A 22,177-nucleotide genomic window follows, 5' to 3' on the forward strand; every position below is an offset into this window, starting at 1 on the left:
GCCATAATCCGTAGTTAGCGGTCATCCATTGAAGTAGTAGCGCTTGGGCAGCCTGAGCGAGCATGTCATCGGCAGTTCTTGTCTGTCTGTATCTCTTCCATGCCCGAACAACATCGCTTTGGTTCACTCCGAGACGCCTGGACATTCCGTTGTTGAGAGCCCTTCCTGGCACAAAGTAACAATGCGGACGCGATCGAACCGCGATATTTACCGTCTAGGCATGGATGAATTAGAGACAACACGAGCCGTGACCTCCTTCCTGGTGGAATGACGAACTGATTGACTGTCGGACCCCCTCAGTCTAATAGGCACTGATCATGCATGGTTGTTTACATCTTTGGGCGGGTTTAGTGACATCTCTGAAGAGTCAAAGGGACTGTGTCTGTGATACAGTATCCACAGTCAACGTCTGTCTTCAGGAGTTCTGTGAATCGGGGTGATGCAAAACTTTTGATGTGTGTATTTATACGGCACATTGTCCTAGTTTATTCCCTTCGTCTGATTTAGCATACACCTGCATGTACCATCTGCTTTTTCTTTTTCCCGGTATTCATGCGCTTTGAACCGATTTTTTGGCTCTATTTTGCTGTTGTATTCGAGTACTATGCATTTCTTAGTGTGAAATATGGGAAAATACACTGCGTGACGTGAGAAGTGAAGCATCCAGCAGACATTGGTCAGATGCCCGTATAGCTTTGTACAAGTACACACCGTCAGGAGATAAGTACATGACCAAATTTGCAACTCTGTATGGCGAAACCATCACCAGAGTGAATTAGTGATGTTCCGGCTTAGTGTTAGTACCTGCCCTGGCAGGGTATATAAGGGGCGTGAACGGTGTCAAATGATGAGTTACCACTGTGAAAGATACGGGCAAGCCGTGTACCGTGTGAGAGAGCGTTCTGAGCGTGCTGAGGAAGGTAGAATGAGGTAGCTGGTACCCCACTTTTCAGTCGGAGTCTTTTAAACAGGATCATATTTGCCTTTTCCGCTGGTTCCCTTCTTTTCCCTCCTATAGCACGGCATGTCATTTATAACAAAACAACTTTTATGAGTCAGTAAAATTTTGTTAGTTAACTTACGTGAAATTGAAATAAAGCCAAACTAGTTCACTCCTCAGACCAGATTTCACGTGCAAAGAGGTTTTCATGTACTTCAGTACTACAACATGGGGTCCCCATAAACGTTTTGATGATAACGAAGACACTTTACAGCATATTTCACCGTGTTATGTCACTCTATAAATTACGTTTTCGCGTCACACCGGATTTTGGCTGAGTATTTTATGTGTAGAAGTGGCGTAAATTTGAGGCTCTGTATCTCGGAAATGGATAATGAGATCAAGAAAATTTTGAAGGCTGTTCGAGATCGAGATCTTAGAAATATATTCTAATAATTGTAGCCATTAGGTTTGAATAGCCGTCCTGAAATCCGCGACTCGGATTTGGTACCCAAAAACTAATTTTTTGGGGTGTTTCTTGATGCCGGATAAAGATGTTTGAACACGGGAATATGTCATTTTTATATGAGAGCGGAGAAATTGCACAGTTAAAATTTGAGCAATTTGCTGTTGTTAGCTACTTAGATATTTGGTGCTGACGACGAAAAAATGGGGAAAGACACCTTTATGAGATTTTCTCAGGACCCGCCCATGAACTAAATGGTGCTGCTATAGGCCCCCTAAGGGCCACCGTAGACCACACCTAAGGCAAAAAGAATCAGTCGATTGACTACATTTATCTAAGCTGGACGAGACCCACCAGGTCAGCTGAGAGCGCTAATGCGCTGCTTCCTGGACTCAGGTAGGCGCGCTGGCTCCAGATCGAATCCACCCAGCGGATTAACGACGAGGGTCGGTGTGCTGGCCAGCCTGGATGTGGTTTTTAGGCGGTTTTCCACATCCCACTAGGTAAATACCGTGCTGGTCCTCATGTGCCACCTCAGTTACATGACTCGCAGACATTTGAAAAACGTTCGCACTATTTCATAGCTAACGCTAGACGCAGAGTTGGGGTACACTAATTCCATCCCGGGGTGTACGGGGTGGCGACAGGAAGGTCATCCGGCCACCCTCCGACACCCACATCGCCAAAATCCATAGTAACAAGGCCGACCCCGCGTTGCTGTCGGACAAAGACCCCAGCAAATGATGATGATGATCTAAGCTGGATGAAGTGTGCACTGTAAGATTGTTACAGTAAGATAACCCTTCACTTTGGTATACAAATGTTCCCTCGGCCAACGGCTGTCGAGAACACTTGATCCTACATATCTGTCAACAATAGAACGCGAGTTATGAACACGTAACGTTAGCGACAGCCCCGGACGGTGCACAAGTCCCGCCCAATCCCCTCCCCCCCCCCCCCCCCCCCCCCCCCCACCTCACCAATCCATATCCTAAGCTCCACACATGGTCTGCCGCATGTTCCAACATCAAAGTTGTTCGTATCACAGATACGCCAGTCATAACAAGGGAGAAAATCAGTAGTTAGTACGAAATACAGTTTTTCCGGTACCATTGTGAGAAGAATTGGAAATATGTTCATTGAATATGCGAGTTGAAAAATCATCAATAAGAAATAAAAATAAAAATTGTATCCACACTGTCTTTTTTATTTCATGAGCTTTCATCTGCACTATATCAAAAAATCTGATATTTGGTAACTGCAGTGAGCGCAAATTTCCGTCACCTGGCGTAGTCTAAGAAATTCTGTTGGAAAATATCAATTGGTAGTATCGCCAAGGATGCTGTCCATTATCTCGATTGTCTAAAGTCAATGTTGTGCATGAACAAGGCAAAGTCGATGTCTTGGTTTGTTTCTGATTACTCATTAAGACTAAAGAATATAAGAGTGGGATAATGTAGAAATGCGTAATGCAAGCAGTCAGATATTTATACAGTGACATCCTTCACTAATATTTGCCTGTGTAATGGGTGAATTTTTACTTGTGCACTCTTATGACTGCTTGCTTATAGCAGACACGAGATTACTTTGAGTTCTTCTTCAGTGTTTGAGAGCTTTAGAGCTGCCTATTGTTAAACATACGTACATAATTTAGTCAGTGTCATTCCAACACATCTTATTGTACTTTAATGTCTGTCAGATATCAGTTTTGACAACAGTTGGCCACAACAATCAAGATTAGGTACCTTGGGTATGATAACTTTATTGAGAGTGCATATCTATGTTTCATTTTGACAGTATTACACAAACTGCTAAGAAGTACTAACAGCACAACACTGCTATTATGAACAACCGCGGTAAAACAAAAAAACGACGAACAAAAACAGGGGGGTAAATGGGCGTGGCTTGTGCAAATGTCCGGGGCTGTCGCTAACGTTTCCTGTTATACGGGTAGGTGTGGAAGGGGGTAAATGGGCGGGGCTTGTGCAAATGTCCGGGGCTGTCGCTGACGATTCCTGTTATGAACCCCAGTAAAATCCTGTTTTACGCGCTACGTTTTGTCGCATGCGCACTGACACCCTCTCAGCCCAAGAGGTTTCATTTCGTTTCCTCATTCCCTTATTAGTGCTTCATTTTTTGTTGACAGACAGTGATTTACACCAGAAGGGCTTTTTTTTACACTAGGTCAGGAGAACGTTGATTAAATGAATAAAATAAGCTGGCGTGCTACTACGCGAGGTACACTACTGGCCATTAAAACTGCTACACCAAGAAGATATGCAGATGATAAACGGGTATTCATTGGACAAATATATTGTACTAGAACTGACATCTGATTACATTTTCACGCAATTTGGGTGCACAGATCCTGACAAATCAGTACCCAGAACAACCACATCTGGCCGTAATAACGGCCTTGATACGCCTGGGCATTGAGTCAAACAGAGCTTGGATGACGTCTACAGGTACAGCTGCCCATGCAGCTGCAACACGATACCACAGTTCATCAAGAGTAGTGACTGGCGTATTGTGACGAGTCAGTTGCTCGCCATCATTGACTAGACGTTTTGAATTGGTGAGAGATCTGGAGAATTTGCTGGCCAGGGAAGCAGTCGAACATTTTCTGTATCCAGAAAGGCCCGTAGAAGACTTGCAACATACGGTCGTGCATTATCCTGCTGAAATGTAGGGTTTCGCAGGGATCGAATGAAGGGTAGAGCCACGGGTCGTAACACATCTGAAATGTAACGTCCACTGTTCAAAGTGCCGTTCATGCGAACAAGAGGTGACCGAGACGTGTAACCAATGGCACCCCATACCATCACGCCGGGTGATACGCCAGTATGGCGATGACGAATACACGCTTCCAATGTGCGTTCTCCGCGATGTCGCCAAACACGGATGCGACCATCATGATGCTGTAAACACGACCTGGATTCATCCGAAAAAATGACGTTTTGCCATTCGTGCACCCAGGTTCGTCGTTGAGTACACCATCGCAGGCGCTCCTGTCTGTGATGCAGCGTCAAGGGTAACCGCAGCCACGGTATCCGAGCTGATAGTCCATGCTGCTGCAAACGTCGTCGAACTGTTCGTGGAGATGGTTGTTGTCTTGCAAACGTCCCCATCTGTTGACTCAGGAATGGAAACGTGGCTACACGACCCGTTACAGCCATGCGGATAAGATGCCTGTCATCTCGGCTGCTAGTGATACGAGGCCGTTGGGATCTAGCACGGCGTTCCGTATTACCCTCCTGAACCCACCGATTCCATATTCTGCTAACAGTCATTGGATCTCGCTCAACGCGAGCAGCTATGTCGCGATAAGATAAACCGCAATCGCGATAGACTACAATCCGAACTTTATCAAAGTCGGAAACGTGATGGTACGCATTTCTCCTCCTTTCACGAGGCATCACAACAATGTTTCACCAGGTAACTCCGGTCAACTGCCGTTTGTGTATGAGAAATCGGTTGGAAACTTTCCTGATGCCAGCACGTTGTAGGTGTCGCCACTAGTGCCAACCTTGTGTGAATGCTCTGAAAAGCTAATCATTTGCATATCACAGCATCTTCTTCCTGTCGGTTAAATTTCGCGTCTGTAGCACGTCATCTTCGTGGTGTAGCAATTTTAATGGGCAGTAATGTACCTTCTGTAATCGGTGTTTGGCTCGAAGTGGGTGACGAACTGACTGATTTTCGCGTTAGTGCAAAAAACGACAGTGGCATGTTGCGGAGCAAGAAACACTTAAAGTCGGGCAAAAATGGTGGACTCGGTGGGCTTCCATCAACTTTCTTTTCAGTGTCCCACGGGTCAGCAGCTCGTGGTCTAGTGGGTAAGCATTGCTGCCTCTGGATCAAGGGGTCGTATGTTCGATTACCTGCCCGATTGGAGTTTTCTGTGCCCGGGTACTGGGTGTTTGTGTTGTTCTTATCATTTAATGATAATGATGATGATCATCATCATTTGTGACAGTGGCTAGATTGGATTGTGTAGAAACTGGACTGAGAAAAAATATGACCGGGCAGTTGGGCGCCCCACAAACCATACATCTTCAGTGTCCCACGGTAGGACGCAGGTTGCAGAGGCAGCAGAGGGTCGGCAGAGGGGTTGCGGACGGGTGGGCCGCGACGTCCCCGTCGCCGACGACAACGGCTCTTCCCGTTGTCTCCGTCTATTTCTGCGGTCCTCCTGAGAGGCTGCGGCCGTATAAATAGCCCGGCAGGAGCGCCGGCCGCCAGTCGCCGCTCGCTGCTCGGCCGACACCGCGCCGCCACCCCGGAGTCCCGCGCCGCCACCGCACGGCACACGCAACAGGTGAGGCTGCGGTGAACGCCACACCACACAGTACCTACACGGCCTGTCGTGGCGCCACGGACGCCGCCCGCTAATGTCATTTGTTTATTTTATTGTTTTCAGGAAAAGCTCATTTCGCAGGATACGATAGTGTGACATTATGACACAAACAGGACTTCGTGAGGCTTCATTACAGAAATTAAAACACAACTGTGCGATGCAATTAGTTACAATAAAAACGGCAAATTTTAATTCAACATCTAATTGTACAAGATAAAAAGTTTGAAGAGCTTGTAAGGCTGTTAAATGGTAATTTGTACTGTGAAATAACTGTCTAGAAAATTTTGATACGTTGCGTCGTTTACGAGTTAATTAGCATTGAAATTATTCAATCAGGCCGTTACGCTCCCAAGTTCCAGCGGCCCGCCAGAGACAATTAGTGTCAGTTGTTCTCATAGCGATCCTTACTGCGCCGGCCGGGATGGCCAAGCGGTTCTAGGCGCTACATCTGGAACCGCGTGACCGCTACGGTCGCAGGTTCGAATCCTGCCTCGAGCATGGATGTGTGTGATGTCCTTAGGTTAGTTAGGTTTAAGTAGTTCTATGTTCTAGGGGACTCATGACCTTAGAAGTTAAGTCTCATAGTGCTCAGAGCCATTTGAAACATTTTTGATCCTACTGACGTCCCATGTGCAATATTTGTATCACTCTCTTCTTCAGTTTAGGAAAGCAAACGGAGAACACGTATGGCGACACCATCTGTGACGAGCCGCTTGAATTTGCGCGTGCAGCGCCTAATCAGCTTGGAAACGGCGCAGTGCAACGAATATTTTTCTTAATAATTATTTCTTGGCACATCCTACCCTACAATTCCCTCGCAAGCTTTTCACGCTCTTTCTGACTACGCTGTATAATGGGCAGTGTGTTGCACATAGAGGACAGTTTACCTACCTCGGTTCTTCACGCTGCTGGTTGAGTTCAAAAATCACATGAAAAAACTCGCACTAGAGAACGAAACAAGCAGTTTCTGCCATTCTCTACAGCTTGTATTGGTGTTACACACGAGGTTGTGTCTCGTGCCGTATTTGTAAATGTAGCGTGTTCTACAGATTTACAGGGGTCAGACAAAGATATGGAAACACCTCGATAATTCCAGAATGAGGTTTTCACTCTGCAGCGGAGTGTGCGCTGATATGGAACTTCCTGGCAGATTAAAACTGTGTGCCGGGCAGGGACTCGAACTCGGGACCTTTGCCTTTCGCGGGCAAATGCTCTACCAAGGTAGGAGAATAGGTACTGGTAGAAGTAAAGCTGTGAGGACGGGGCGTGACTCGTGCTTGGGTAGCTCAGTTGGTAGAGCACTTGCCCGCGAAAGGCAAAGGTCCCGAGTTCGAGTCTCGGTCCGGCACACAGTTTTAATCTGCCAGGAAGTTTCATATCAGCGCACATTACGCTGCAGAGTGAAAATCTCATTCTGGAAACATCTCCCAGGCTGTGGCTAAGTCATGTCTCCGCAATATCCTTTCTTTCAGGAGTGCTAGTTCTGCAAGGTTTGCAGGAGAGCCTCTGTTAAGTTTGGAAGGTAGGAGACGAGGTAATGGCAGAAGTAAAGCTGTGAGGACGGGGCATGAGTCGTGTTTGTGTAGCTCAGTTGATAGAGCACTTGCCCGTGAAAGGCGAAGGTCCCGAGTTCGAGTCTCTGTCCGGCACACAGTTTAAATCTGCCAGGAAGTTTCACCTCGATAATTGCATGCTTGGAAATAAATGCAGATGATAGCCGACTCTGCAGACTGCGCTGTTGTATTCGATTACGGACGGCACGTTTACAGTGTGTTCAATACGTTGCAATAGTGAGTCGCGGACACAACAGTGTTCTGTGTAGTTGTCAGCGCATTACATCGGTGTGGTGGGCACTTCCGTAATCAACGTAGCCAAAGTGTTTGGCGTTTCAAAAGCCACTGTGTCGACGGGAAGCAAAATGATTCACTTGGTCTCAACGTGGATGAAAGAGTTTCTTGACTGATAGTGACAGACGGTCTCTGAATTAACTGTGACGAAAAATAAGAGGACGACGGCTGAAAGAGTCACTGCAGATCTGAATGTCGCACTCCCGAGCTCTTTCAGTGTGAAAACAATACGAAGGGAATTGCAGGAGGGTGTGGAACTCCTAAACCAGTCATCAGCAATGCGAATGTCCGTAAAAAGAAAACGTGGACTATAGGGCAATGGCAGAAAATCATTTGGTTGCATGAAACTTCTTTCACACTGTTTCGAGCTTTTGGCCTAGTTCACGTCTCCTGAGTGAGTCATTGCTAGGTTTTGGGCAGACATGTTACTACTCCGTGGGTCTCATGGTTACTTTTCACGGTCGCATTACAGTCAAGGACTACGTGCCCATTTTGGTTGATCAGATGCGTCACATAGTGCAATATTTGTTTTTCAATCATGATGCTGTGTCCCAGCACGACAGTCCCTGCAACTTCCTGGCAGATTAAAACAGTGTGCCGGACCGAAACTCGAACTCGGGACCTTGCCTTTCGCGGGCAAGTCCTCTACCATCTTAGCTACCCAAGCACGACTCACGTCCCCTCCTCACAGCTTTACTTCCCGGCAGTATCTCGTCTCCTACCTTCCAAACTTCACAGAAGCTCTCCTGAAAGAAAGGATATTCCGAAGACATGGCTTAGCCACAGCCTGGGGATGTTTCCAGAACGAAATTTTCACTCTGCAGCGGAGTGTGCGCGCTGATATGAAACTTCCTGGCAGATTAAAACTGTGTGCCGGTCTGAAACTCGAACTTAGGACCTTTTCCTTTCGCGGGCAAGTGCTCTACCATCCGAGCTACCCAAAAACGACTCACGCCCCCTCCTCACAGCTTTACTTCCGCCAGTACCTCGTCTCCTACCTTCCTCAGTTGGTAGAGCATTTGCCAGAGAAATGCAAAGGTCCCGAGTTCAAGTCTCGGTCCGGCACACAGTTTTAATCTGCCAGGGCCGGCCGCGGTGGCCGTATGGTTCTAGGCGCTGCAGTCCAGAACCGCGGGCTGCTACGGTCGCAGGTTCGAATCCTGCCTCGGGCATGGATATGTGTGATGTCCTTAGGTTAGTTAGGTTTAAGTAGTTCTAAGTTCTAGTGGACTGATGACCTAAGATGTTAAGTCCCGTAGTGCTCAGAGTCATTTGAACGATTTAATCTGCCAGGAAGTGTCTTATCAGCGCGCACACTCCACTGCAGAGTGAAAATCTCATTCTGGACGACAGCCCTGTTCTCACAAAATACATCGTCCAGGACTGAGAAGCAAGGAGATGAATAGTGGCATCTGCCCTGGCCACCATATTCACCAGTTCTCAGTATTATTCAGCGTATCTGGCCTACTTCGGAGAGTAGAGTACGTGATCGCTACCGACCTTCTTCACGGTTACCTGCTCATGCCACAGCATTGCAGGAAGGACAGCACAAAATTTCCTTGAAAACCAAACCGGACCTCGTTTATCGATTCCGAGATGATTGGAAGCTGTTCTGAATGCCACCTGGTTTCGTACTCCGTATTAGTCGTGTTAATGAGGTGTGTGTTTCTGCTGTTTCCATATTTCTGTCCAGCTTCTATAGATGACGTGTAATATACTATAGCTATTCAGAAAAATTGTTATTTCTTCAGTTACAGAATTGTATGGCGAGTAAAAGGCTGTATACATATTTTTAGAATTGTGTATATAAACCATAGACAATTAAGACATACTTCGTCGCTCATGCACCATCTTGTGCTTTGAAACAGAAGAAATTCTTATACAACGGAACATGTGATACTCGCAAATAAACTGAGTTTCTTTAATGTCTCAACAATCTTTCTGTTCCTGGAAATGCAAAGTGATGTTAGTTTCCAATAGCTTCTATATCTGGATGTTTTTATTTTGTAACTGGTTTTTGATGACACTTTTATTTAATTTTATTATACTCACTGATTACTGGTGTTTAGTAGAGTATTAATGTAACAATTAGACAGTTAAATACAGTACTCACAAATTTTCTCGATTACAACGCTTTTTAATTTCAATGGAATATTTGTTCGTAGGTACAAAACCGTGTTGTACATTGGAACGTGTCTTCACATTTATAAAAATCTTAACTTCATAGAGTAATTTTTGTTAGTTCATAAAAGAATTACAGCACATTAAAAGTGAATGCCATCACTAAAAAATGGAATAAGAAACTATATAAACAACTTACGCATTTTTAGGCCAGCTTATCGACCGCCCAGTATTGGTAAGAGGCTAAGATGAAATTGTTGTACGGCTGAACGCTTCTTTTTCTCGTGTTTTTGTCCCGCATCGGCATAGGATTGGCATGATTAGTAACATAATTGACATGGTAAATTTAAGGAGTGGCCGGATGCTCTTCCTGTCGCCAACCAGTTAACACCCCTCCCCCATGCGGGATCGAATATGTGTACCTGAACTGTCTGCCTTTAGTGTTAGTTATGAAAGTTTTGTAAGCGTTTACGAATCGTGTAACTGAGGCAGGAATTTGTTACCAGCCCGGTATTCACCTAGTGGGGTGTGGGAAACCGCCTAAAAATCACATCCAAACTGGTCGACACACTGAGCCTCGTCGTTAATTAAAATGGTTCAAATGGCTCTGAGCACTATGGGACTTAACTTCTCACGTCATCAGTCCCCTAGAACTTAGAACTATTTAAACCTAACTAACCTAAGGACATCTCACACATCCATGCCCGAGGCAGGATTCGAACCTGCGACCTTAGCGGTCACGCGGTTCCAGACTGTAGCGCCTAGAACCGCCCGGCCACCTCGGCCGGCCGTCGTTTATCCGCCGGGCGGGAACGAGCTGGGCCCAGCGCATCTCCCAGTCTCGGAAGCGAAGTTTTAATGTGCACGGCTATCTGGGCGGGAGAATTCAGTACTTAGCTAATCATAACATCACAAGTTGCCGGCTCACAGAGCGAGAGGCAGTGATGAGTTCTTTTACAGGTCTCCGCGCGCAAGCGACCGTGCGAGTAATGCAGGTTCGCTAGTGGATGGAGGGTGCGGGAATTTTGCAGGCTCAAGAGTGCCCGCTGGGCTGATGGGTGGAGACGATTCAATGACATATAAGATGGACAAAGTCAAGATAAATGTTATATTCCCAATGAAACTACCTTACGGCGCTACAACATAATACAGCAAAACCAAGCATATCAGAAAAATCGCAACGATGGGATGAATTCACTGCAGTTTCGTGCATGATTGTGAGATAAATATTGAGAAAGTTACTGTAGCTTTTCATTAGAATAGATTATAAAATTTGTAACAAGTGAACCACAGGAGTGATCTGATCACGTGAAGTATCACACACACACACACACACACACACACACACACACACATATATATATATATATATATATATATATATATATATATATATATATATATATATATATATATATATTCAGGGTGAGGCAGCTAAGTCATAACACCCCTTGTATCTCCCCAAAAGAAATAGATACAAAGATGCTGTTTGGACAGTGAATTGCAGGGAGGACAGGGGCTACTTGAATACATCACATTTCATGTTTGTGCTATTTTTTATTACAGAGATATGAGGCCATCTTTGGTTTTCTTTAAATGGAACCCTATATTAAATTTTAGCGTAACACGATGGGCTTAAAAAGACGGTTTCAAGTATGTGTATATCATAATACTTCGGCGAATAGTTTTTGAGACACAGATATGTTCCCGTATCGTATTCGTCCTTCGAAGCGGCGTTGTCCAATGCGACCTTTCCTGTTGATCACTGAGGAACTTAACAGGGAAGGGGTTGTTTTCCTGCTTCTCTATAAAGCCACAAGGTGACGCACGAGGTAGCTGGAGAGGAGGATATAAATGTGCTGCTAGGGTAATGAGACATGGCATTTCCGTCAGTTTCTTGGAGCAGACATGCACACCAACGAAGAAAAGTTAGATATGCTTTTAGTGTACGGTGGAAGCAGAAAAAATGCTGTTAGAACAATAAACCGATATGGAGAGCTGTATCCCGATCGTGAGCGTTCTACGCGCCAGCTTCTTGCACGTATTTGCAAGAAACTACTTGAATCGGGATCATGGAATGCCATACAGAGAACAAGGCAGATAACTGCAACTGGCAAGGTACATGAAGAGGGCGTTCTAGCGTTGGCGCATAACGATCCTACTGTTTCGTTCCGAAATATCGCCTCGGAATGTGGTATAAGTCAGAGAAGTGTTCTACACATACTGCAAAGGCACAGAATTCACCCGTTTCACTTCTCATTACATCAAGCACTCTCCGGTGTGGATTTCGAACGGCGCCAGGAATTTTGCCGGTTTGTTCTGCAGTGCCTACAAGATGATCCAACGTTATTTCAACGGTTGCTTTTTACTAAGGAAGCGACTTTCACCAACCACGGTAAAGTGAATTTGCATAATATGCATCACTGGCCAACAGAGAAACCTCATTGGCGTCGACAGGTACAGAATCAGCAACCGTGAAGTGTTAACGTGTGGTGTGGCATCGTCGGAAATGTCATTGTGGGGCCGTACGTCGTTCCGGGTATATTAAATGGCAATAACTATGCACAGTTCCTGCGAAACGTTCCGCCCATTTTGCTGGAAGAGGTACCAGTAAGTACGCGTCAGTGCATGTCGTTCCAACATGACGGCTGTCCTGCTCTCTCTCCGCAAAAAAGTAAGTAAACTATTTATTATTTCAAAAGTAATCACCACAGCTGTTAATACATTTATCCCTCTGTGGGACAATTTGGTGACAGTGCCTTCATGGAAAAATGTTTGTAGTTACCTACGGAACCACGATTATACCCAAGGTTGGATCTGTTAGTCCGCAGCAAATCGACGGCCACGAATGTCTTAATGCAAGGCTCCAAAAGTAGGGAAATAGCGCGGGGTGAGATGGGGACTGTATGGAATGTGTGTAAGGGCTTCCCAGCGAACCTTGGCAACATGTGGGCGGGCTGTGAACCCCTTACATGTCTTTGACACGTTCCCCGTCTCTCCCCACGCTATTTCCCTACTTTTGGAGCCTTGTGGGAAGACATTCGTGGCCGTCGATTTGCTACGGACAAAGAGGTGCACACCAGGGCGGAATCACGATTCCATAGGCAGCCGCAAACATTTTTCTATGAGCGCCTTGACCATCTTGTCTCACATTGGGATAAATGTATTAACAGTTTTGGGTGTTACTTTTGGAATAATGAACAGTTTACTTACTTTTTTCCATCCGTCTTGTTTTCATTTGACTGTCCCTTATATAAAACTGATACCGAGGCGCGAATTATAATGAATTAAGTATAAAGACATTCCTACAAAAGAGCAGATGCATACTCTTTCTTCAGATGGTATTAATAAGTTAACGTAATTTCTAGTCGCAATGTAAAACTGGATGTGGGTTTGAGCTGTGAGTTTTGTTGATAACTTATTTATTACTGCGTTGTTTTTTCGATGAGTATTACAGCGTTGTTTTTTCGATGAGTATTACTGCGTTGTTTTTTCGATGAGAGGTCGCAAAATGACCACGGTAATTATAACAGTCTGGTATTCTAATAATGAATAAAATAATAAAATACATTAAAAATGCAGAAGCACAACCGTTCTTCCAACTGAGGAGGTGATATGCAAGGACAAACATGTCCAGTATATTCATTTTTTCGTAATTAGCATAAAACTTTGAATAGTTCTCTGGTATTCAGTCGGGTGGCTTCGTTCAGAAAGGGCGATATTTCGGCAATCCGACTTCTTGCCATCGTCAGGCGCTCCTCATGACACATCTGGTCGTTGCTACCTTTGTATCCCACCCCCTCCCGCCGCCCTCCGGGTGCTGGCCTAGTGCGGTGATGGGGGAAGCGCGGCTTTGGGCGTCGACTCAGGGCCGCGGTCGGCGCTTAAGGCCGATCTCTTCTGACGTATCGACAACGCTTCTTCATCTTCTTCAGTTGTCGTGGCGGGAGCAGACCTCCACGTAGACTGCCGCTGCACGCAAAATCGCGGACCGCGACAGTCTAGCATTTGAACTGTACGAACGGTTACAACTACCGCCAGGTACAATGTGCCTTAAAACTATTGAAGCCAAGACCGAAGCCTCCTGAAGACGAAGATAAAGCGGTTGGGACGGCGATCATTCCACACGTCGGGAACACATTAGCAAAAATCCGAAGAAAACTCCGGAAACACAACGTCAAGTGCGTTTTCCGTCCACCTACCGAGACGAAAAACCTTGTTAGGATCAGTCAAGGATGACCTACGATTCGGAAAACTGGAGTCTATCGCATCCCTTGCCAGAGTGGGAAAATATATGCACGCCAGACTGTTCAAACAGTACTGGAGAAATGCGGAACATAAATGCCACACAGACAACGTTCAGGAGACGAAGTCCACTATGGCAGAGCACTGCATCTCTCACAGTCATAACATGAATTATGACGACACCAAGTTATTGCAACAGTCCAACATCTTCTGGGATTGTATTATCAAAGAAGCTGTAGAGATCCGACGGCATGACGGAGTAATAAATAAGGACAGCGTTTTTCAATTAAGCAAGACCTGGGGCCCAGCCTTGAGCATGACCAGAGCACAGCGACAGTCTACGGGCAGGTCTGCTCCCGTTAGACAAGTGAAGAGGAAGAAGAAGCATTGTCACCACGCCAGCGGAGATCCGCGTCAAGCGCCGGCCGCAACCCTGGGTGGGCACCCGACGCCGCGCTTCGCCCATCACCGTACCAGGTGGTGGAAAGGGGCAGGCGGGAGAGAGGAAAAGGCGGCACCCAGCACAGGCTGCCACAACTAAGACGCCTGCCTTCCCAGCCACACTACGGTGGGCGACCGAGATCAATGAGAGATTTAAAAACAGGACAGACGGCTGATATACAGCATCTGTGGGCAGATACTACAATCGCTCCCAGAGGCTGCCGCTCTCGTGTGGATACACCGAGAGAAAGACAGAAAAAGTAAGCCTACACAGGCACATAACCCAACCTAGCGGCGGCTGCTTGGCGAAATTTACGGCTATGTCCCCTAAAGTGAAATAAATTCTGTCCCACAAAGAAAATCCAACCCTAACACATACAACAACACATCAGCAACAAAATCCAACCCGAACACATACAACACATGGAGAATCGGCGAAGCCGAATGGCCCGTACACCGACACACACACACACACACACATACACACACACACACACACACACACACACACTCAGTCATCAGGAACACCTGAAGATGGCAAGAAGTCAGGTTTTCGAAACATCACGCTTTTTAGACGATACCACCCCAATGAATACCCGAGAATGTAAAACTTATTTCAAGTATAGATATGAATGAAAATACTATCTGAAGAAAGAGTGTGCATCGGCTCTTTTGTAGGAATGTCTTTATTATTTAATTCATTACAGTTCACGCCTCGGTGGCAGTTCTATTTAAGGGACAGTCAAATGAAAACAAGACGGAAGGAAAAAAGTATGTAAACTGTTCATTATTTCAAAAGTTTTCCCCCTAACTGTTAATACATTTATCCCAATGGGAGACAAGATGGTCAAGGCGTCCATAGAAAAATGTTTGCGGCTGCCAGTGGAACCGTGATTCCCCCTTGGCGTGCACCTCTTTGTCCATAGCAAATCGACGGCCACGAATGTGTTCCTGCAAGGCTCCAAAAGTAGGGAAATAGCGTGGGGGGAGATGAGGAATGTGTCGAATGTGTGTAAGGGGTTCACAGCCCACCCACATGCCGACAAGGTTCGCTGGGAAGCCCTTACACACACTCCATACCGTCCCCATATCTCCCCACACTGTTTCCCTACTTTTGGAGCCTTGCAAGAAGACATTCGTGACCGTCGATTTGTTACGGACGAAGAGATCCACGCTTGGGTGCAATCGTACTTTGTACTGACCACCTGCGAAAAACCCGAATAATCACCTTTTGCAGTGCGGGCCGCTGTAATACGAGCAGTAAGAGAGGCAGTGAGGTTCTGCAAGGTACCGACAGGGATGTGGAGACATGCCGAGGCCAGCAGAGCCAGGGTCTCCGTTCAGGACTCATGGCGCGAACAGCGCGATCGAGGTGGTGCCTCAGATTCTAGACTGGGTTTAATTACAGGGAGTTTGGTATGCAGCGGAGCATTGTAAACTCATCCTGGTGCTCTTCGAACCACGCGAGCAGTCACACGTTGCACTGTCCTGCTGGCAGATGCCATCGTACTGAGGAGAAGCAAACTAAGTATTGGTGGTGGACATGGCCTACAAGGACAGATGCATACTTGTGTTGATCCATTGTTCCTTCCATAATGATGAGATCACACAGGGAGTGCCACGAAAACACCCCTCCGACTATAACACTTCCTCCTCCACCTGGACCCTATCGAAGACCGTGGCAAGCTGTTCACTTTCAGATGTTTCACGCTGTACGCGCCATCTGCCATCTGTCACACGCAGAACAAAACATAATTCATACGGAAAGGTCACTCACCAATCAGCGCATATCCAGTTGCAGAACTGGTAAGAAAATTCCAGACTTCGTCGTCGATGAACGGCAATCAGCATGGATCCGTGAACTAGGCGCCTGCTGTTGAGGTCCATACGCATTACCATTCCCGGAACGGTCACCGAGGAGACACTGTTGGTAGCCTCTTGGTTCATAAGGGCGGTCAGTGTTCAACAGCCCGTACACGTCTCTGCAGCTGTCGTTCGCTCCTTTCATCTTTGACCCGTGGTGCACCACAATTGCCTGGGCGCCGGTCTTGGACAGCGCCGTTTTCCCATGCACGGTATAGTTTATGCAGTGGCACGCGAACAGTCTACAGACAGCCGTTTCGCAAATGGTTCCAGCCTTGACCCGAATGTCAATTACTATGTCCTTTTGGACGTCAGATAAATGACTTTATTTTCGTGTTATGACAACGACTGTACAGTTTTCCGCATCCCTCCATCCTCCCTCCCTCCCCCCCCCCCCCCCTATTACACGCTTTATATACCGTTCACTGCTAGTGCAGCTCTCTATGAGAGGTTATTTCACGTTCACTTCGAACTTAGTTAACATTGTTGGAGGTGACGTTAACGTGACTGGACCGCGTAACATTGCAGTGCGAACACGTTTACTTTTGCGCCGAATCATATCTGCAAATCAAATTTACAATGAAAATATTGCGACCAAATGATATCTTCTCATTTATATGAACCATTTGGATGTGTTCGGCTTGGAATGATTTTTAAAGGCAAATATCTTTCATTTTTTTTCCTTTTTTTTTTTTCAAAACATCTTACATCTTATGCTTGCTGTAGTATACTTCTTAGTATCAATGTAGTACGTAAACGAGACAAGTACGTAAAAGAGACAACTTAACATTAACACTCCTTTTCAGTGTTTTACCTAAAGTTCTGACTTTATTGTTGCTTCAAAAATTATTATTATTTAAAATATTTCAGATCGTCATGACAACACAATGACATAATAATTGGATTTACCTATTATCATAAATGTAAACACATTGAGGTAATTGTTACATTTCTCTATCTGTTTTACTGCCTCACTATTACACTGCTGTAGTGATAATGATTAATATCGGTATATTCAGTATTATTACGCACCCGCCAGGGTGGCCGAGAGAGCTAGTGCACTGCTTCCTGGACACGGGTAGGCGCGCCGGCTCCAGATCGAATCCGCCTGGCGGATTAACGACGGGGACAGTGTGCCGACCGGCCTGGATGTGGTTTTTAGACGCTTTTCCACGTCCCACTAGATGAATACCGGCTGGTCCCCACGTCCCGCCTCAGTTACACGACACACAGACATTTGAACTAGTTCGCACTTTAATGGATTACACAAGATGCAGACAGCTGGGGTACAGTGCTTACATCACAAGAGACGGGGGGGAGGGGGGGGGGGTTCGGGGTGATGGCAGGAAGGGCATCTGGCCACCCTCTGCAACTAACACTGCCAAATCCGTCATAACACGGCCGACCCCGCGTTGGCGTGGGACAAGGCCCAAAGAAAGAAAGAAAATGTTCAGTATTATTGCACAGAATCACAAACTGATGCTAACAGCTACTCTGCATGGAAACGTCTGCCCGTGATTGGAATGGAAATCACCTGAATCGAATCAGCACCGCTTATTGGCCATAATGGACTACTGCTTCTATGCAGGAAGTGCGAACAGTAGGACATATGTGATCTTTTGCTGATCGGTGGTCGTTGTGCTTTCGTCGGCCGTTGCTGCTGAATCTATCGAGAAGTTTGTGCTGCTGAACAGCTGCTCAGGTTAGGTACTAAACCATTTCACTGGACTTGGAACAATTTCTGTAAAGACGAGTTCCTTACTTTGCCTCTTTATTGGACTCAGGTTAGTCGAAGGGAGCTCAGGTTCATAATTTAACTTTTCACTGAACTTAGATTATTTTGCCATGTTTCTGGTGATTGATGTTTCACCCTGACTGTTTCTCAGCTCCGTGTATGTTTTCACAGTTATTCAAGGTAACGAACTTAAGCTTGGACCACGGTTGATAGTGGGAAATGGCGCCTTCACGCTTTGGATGTTTGATGTCTATTTCGGTGAATCAAGGTACAGCTACATAATATTTGATGACATGTGTTTTTGTATTCTATGCACTGCTTACACTAAACACATTAATTATTATTTAATTGTTTTTCATTTGAATCCACATATCTGAATATTATTCAGCAAAACTCTATTAGGTTCTAATTATTTAGGTTAAAATCAACAGTCGATATCGCAATAATATTTCTTTACTTACCGGTTTCGGCTTACGTTAAAGCCATCTTCAGAATTTTTGGCCCCCTACAGCTGCTGCTGACGGCTCCTCGGTTTTCTCGTGATACCACGATCGTACGCTGTACAATGTTGTCTAAATTTATGGTTCTAGCTATAGTCCTCTGGTTTCGTCAGTATTATTATATATACGGAATTTATGCTGTTTGAGACTTTTCCGACGAAATAACTACTTTATTGGTTCACGGGCGTCGCGTAGGATTGTGGAAGCTGCACAATATTTCAACGAAATCATCTTCAGGTGCTGAACGATGTGTTGCTGCAGTGGCTCGCCTGTATAGACGCTGGCTCGGTAGAAGGGGTTGGGCTACAGCGTCATCGTAGACGAATCACAGAGCAGGGCGACATCCAGTGCTCCCTGCCGGAGGGAGGGGCCACGGGCTTCGCATGCGCGACGCGGGAAAGGCGCGGACTCAAATAGCGGAATTTCACTTGCTTACATATTATTCACTAAATTGCTTGTCTACTCAAAAGTTTTTAGGATCAGTTCTGTAATACCTATATGGGTTTTAGAGTGCTGGTGCGTGATAGGAACCGCGCGACTGCTACGGTCGCAGATTCGAATCCTGCCTCGGGCATGGATGTGTGTGATGTCCTTAGGTTAGTTAGGTTTAAGTAGTTCTAAGTTCTAGGGGACTGATGACAACAGATGTTAAGTCCCATAGTGCTCAGAGCCATTTGAACCATTTTTTTGCGTGATAGGCCCCTATGATATCATAACGAGACAAGCCGACGAAAGAGGTCATGTATTATGCAGACAGATGGCGGCCAATAGAACCGCCGATTACGTCACATAGTGAAGTCTTCGAAACGAAGAGTTTAATGTGACGTCCATCTGACCTTATTATAAAAGAAGCTCCACCTCTGTCTGGATAAGGTGGGGGAAAGGTAGTGGCGTGTCCTGTTGGAGATACCATTATCACCTACGCTATACATGAAAAGACAGAAGATATGAAAAACACAGAAGATTTAAACCAGTACCGCCGGTCACGGGTTAGACCCCTCGTGTGCTCTATATGTACCGTGCAGTGAGTGGCGGAGGGTACTCCGAGTACCACTGTCACTTCCCTTTATGTAACCGATGCCAATAATGCCCAGGAAAAACGACTTCTGGCAAGCTTCCGAACTGGCTGGAATCCGAGTTCATCCTCGTGTTCTCTCTGTGGAATACATACAGGAGAAACCAATATACTGGTCGACTCTTCTAGGAGCGTACGCCTTCGGAATTTTGAGAGATGAGAACAATGCTTTTCATTCAGCGTCTGTCATCTCCATGGCGCTTTCACACCAACACGACGAACCTGTGACAAAGCGCTCTGCTCCTCGGTGGATGTTCTGTATTTCACTTAATAGCCCTACGTGATAAGGGTTCAAAACTGAGGAGCAATGCTGAAATATCCGTCGAATGAGGTTTTTGTAAGTTGCGTCCTTTGTGAGTGGACCACACTCCCTGAGGGCTCTTCCAACCAATCTCAGTCGGTATCTGCCTGTTGTACGGTTGGTTTTGTGTGGCCCTTTCACTTTAAACATTTCGGAATGCCTCGGTGACTGGGCCTTTCAGAAACAAGGTGTAGGTTAAAGGTATAATTAACACCTACATGGCAAAATGAAGTAGCACGCTACAGATAGGGACTGCTGTTGGGGGTGAAGTATGATGGGGACTTGCTGTGAAGGCTTCAAGACAACCCCAAAGCAGCGTTCCCTACAGGGATACTATGCTACGGAGCAACGAACGGCTAGAAAGACAGCATCAACTAAGTACCGTTTGCAAAGATAAGAACATTATGTGTTGGCGCCGCAGTTGGTGTCCTTGGTTCCCTGGCCCCCTGCAACGACAGCTCGCAGACGCAGACACAGCCTTCTGATCGTCCGGGCGACACCGCCGTTGGGGCTGGCCTCGCCTTAGACACTCGTACTCACCAATCTTATTTTAATGTGTTAAGGAACTCTATCTCCATTTACAACGATAAATAAATTGCCATTGAAGCAATGTATAAGCAATCGGCCCGCTAAAATTGGGGTTGTGGGTTATATACCAGAACTATAGCCGACGTCTGCTACTGGCCAGTTCCAAGTTAAAAACGAAGCGTAAAGGTGCTAATTGTGCGGGAAAACTCTAGTGGCGACTTATCTTAATGTATATCATGTGGTCAGCTGATGATGCGTCTACAGCTGTACTCCGGAAATTTTCATGCGGTGTGTGGCGAAGGGCACTTAGGATGCCGGTATCATGCACTAATCCCCCCACCCTCTTCCTCCATTCACTCATGCTATGCTGTCAGGAAGTGCGTAATAAATAGCATCTCTTCAGAGAGACTTAAGGTGCAACTGTAGCTTAGGAATCTCAATCCGTAATTTGTACCAGTTGATACATAAATTTTACCACCCTTATAAACAATGTCACTGAGCTTAAAGATATGCCACAGTCTAAGGGGAATTACACATTTTATTTCTCACACTACTATTTTCAGGCATTGTGGTACAACTCCCACCCCCACACACCCAACCACCCAGAGTGCCATCAAGGGCACGAATTTTTTTTTAATAAATGTGTGCTTAAGATACTGCTCGTAACTAAGTCGATTGCATGCAAGCTCAATAAAGGTCCCGTATTTTGAAAAAAAAGAAAATATGTTAGGGTGCCGAACTACAGATCGAAAGATCACCGGTTCGACCATCAGTCAATCCTAAGATTTCTGTCTGTCACTTGTCACTTCTTTCACCTCTGGGATTGTTTCTTGGCGTGAAAGATGTCAACCTGCACCGTGTAGGTCCATCTGTAACAAGCTGGGTAAGTCAGTTCAAAGGTTGGAGAAAGACAACGGCGTACCACCTCCAACAGGACCATGCGTAATAAAGCATTGTGGTGTCCAAAACACTCTTCGGATCAATGACTGCTTCACTTACTCATTTACAGATGCTCCCGTATATTTAGAGGGAGTGGCTGTTTCCAGTGATTACTCGAAAATCGTGTAATAAAATAATCAGCGGAATCTAAAAGATTCTCGTCGAAAATTTGGGTATCAGCTGCATCATTCTACCTTCCTCGGCACCTTTAAAAACCTTTCCCACAAAATTTGGTGCTCAAGCATACTCGCGCTCTTTTTAACATGCAGCTCATCTGACACTCGCACAAGCTCCACTAACTGTAACTCATTCACATCCAATAGTCCCTCGCTGTAAGTCGCTCATACCTATCCAGACGCAGGGGCCCTTTCTCATTCACTCATTCAGCACAGCTCGTTTTCATTATCACTTTCTGTCTCTCTGTTATTCTCTCCTGTGTCACGGCCACAGTCCCCTTCGTTCTGTCCCTATACTTCAGTCTCCTCTCACTGTCATTGTCTCCCTTATGCTTCCTCTTACTGCTAGTATCTCTTTCCGTCCTTCCTACTGCTGCTGTTTCACCTCACCATCTCTCTCTTCCTCGTTGTCACTGTTGTATATTCTGCCTCTCATTATCACTGGCTGTCAATCAGTTCCACTTCCTCTTCCTCTTTATTCCTCACGCCCTGACACTGCCTCCTTCATTATTTTCCTAGCACCGTTCTGCTACTGTCAACTATGTTCCACTGCCACAGAGTCCCTCTCTTTCTCTCACACTGTCCCTGTTTCCTTCGCTCTTTCTATAATACCAACACGCTTTACTGTCTTCTAATATTTATT

At 45.9% G+C, this 22,177-nt stretch overlaps 1 protein-coding gene across 1 annotated transcript in view; it reads left to right on the forward strand.

The window, feature by feature from the left end:
* Positions 1-5,662: 5,662 nt before the first annotated feature.
* The window catches only part of LOC126457893 (SET domain-containing protein SmydA-8), a 298,024-nt gene continuing 281,509 nt past the window's right edge, over positions 5,663-22,177 (forward strand). Inside the window, exon 1 of the mRNA XM_050094563.1 lies at positions 5,663-5,724. The gene's annotated coding sequence lies outside the window, so the exon portion shown is untranslated. The remainder of the gene's footprint in view (positions 5,725-22,177) is intronic.

This window comes from Schistocerca serialis, chromosome 2 (genome assembly GCF_023864345.2).
Source record: "Schistocerca serialis cubense isolate TAMUIC-IGC-003099 chromosome 2, iqSchSeri2.2, whole genome shotgun sequence".
NCBI classification, from domain to species: Eukaryota; Metazoa; Arthropoda; class Insecta; order Orthoptera; family Acrididae; genus Schistocerca; species Schistocerca serialis.